This window comes from Anarrhichthys ocellatus, unplaced genomic scaffold, assembly GCF_004355925.1.
Source record: "Anarrhichthys ocellatus isolate YVR2014 unplaced genomic scaffold, GSC_Weel_1.0 scaffold6, whole genome shotgun sequence".
NCBI classification, from domain to species: Eukaryota; Metazoa; Chordata; class Actinopteri; order Perciformes; family Anarhichadidae; genus Anarrhichthys; species Anarrhichthys ocellatus.
This window is the reverse complement of record NW_022280036.1, coordinates 4883300-4884403: the sequence shown is the minus strand read 5'-3', so window position 1 is coordinate 4884403 and position 1104 is coordinate 4883300. Positions and strand designations below refer to the sequence as shown.

Below are 1104 nucleotides of genomic sequence, written 5' to 3'. Positions count from 1 at the left end.
GGTTTGGTTGTATCCATGATTTTTTTTTGTACTTTGTGAGTACCCATTGATTCCTGGAATTCCCCAATGTTTTCTTATTTTTGCTCTTCTCTTTTTAAAGTAGGTATTTAAACTTTATGAGTGGTCGAAAAAAAAAAAAAAATACAGTTTATTACATAAATAAATGTAATAAACAGAAAAAATACATAAATACAAGGAGGTATACATTTTGAAATTTGAGGTACATGAACAAATGCATGAGTATCATACAATCAAATTTAGAATATTATATGTTTAGAGTAATTATAATGATTGGATTATTAAATGTGTGGGCTAAAGAAGTACCATTGGTCCACTGGTCCCAAATAAGACTGTAAAAATCCTTGGTTGATATTGCATGCGTTCAACTTATGATTTTGATTTAACTATCATCAGTACTCACGCTCTGCAAAAATCACAAATTCACTTTGTTTAAGTATATTTAACAGTACCTCAATTTCATAGCCCCTCTTTGATGGTATTTCTTCAATTATTGGGAATGTCTACTATTTGCACAAGGCACAACACCTGCCCTTATATAGTGTTAGGGGGCGTTACCTATGCTAATAATAAACAATCTGCCACACGCCTCCAATTTATGATCAAGTGAGGTTCAAAATTCAGCAAACCTAGGTAAGAGCAGATTTGAATGGTTCAGAACCTCCATCTTGAGTTGGGTTATCTTAATTTTTCTCTTAACTATGAATGTAGAGAAAATATAAGAGACCGTTGCTGCATAAGGCCCAAAAAGTCAGGCCTAGGCTTCGTTAATGCATGCCTTTTACAAGATCTTCGCCTCTGAACATCTTTTCCTATAGTTTTCTCTGCTTTTCTTTATCCCATCCATATTTTTCCTCCCATATTTTAATTATTCCACTCTTTTCTTCACAGTGCTTCCTTCCTTAACCTCTTTGTAAAGTAAACTCTTTATTGTTTCCCCCCCCCCCCATCTTCCCATCCCTCTCTGCAGTGAGGAGATCTCAGTCACAGCCTGAACACAGGGGAATACAGCTATGAGGCAAGGTCAGCTAACAGAGACACACCCACACACACACACACACACACACACACACACACACACACACA

General features: G+C 36.1%; 1 protein-coding gene across 1 annotated transcript in view; it reads right to left on the bottom strand.

Annotated features, from left to right (window-relative positions):
- The window catches only part of ush2a (Usher syndrome 2A (autosomal recessive, mild)), a 120259-nt gene that overhangs the window by 90315 nt on the left and 28840 nt on the right, over positions 1–1104 (bottom strand). The gene's annotated exons all lie outside the window — the stretch shown is intronic.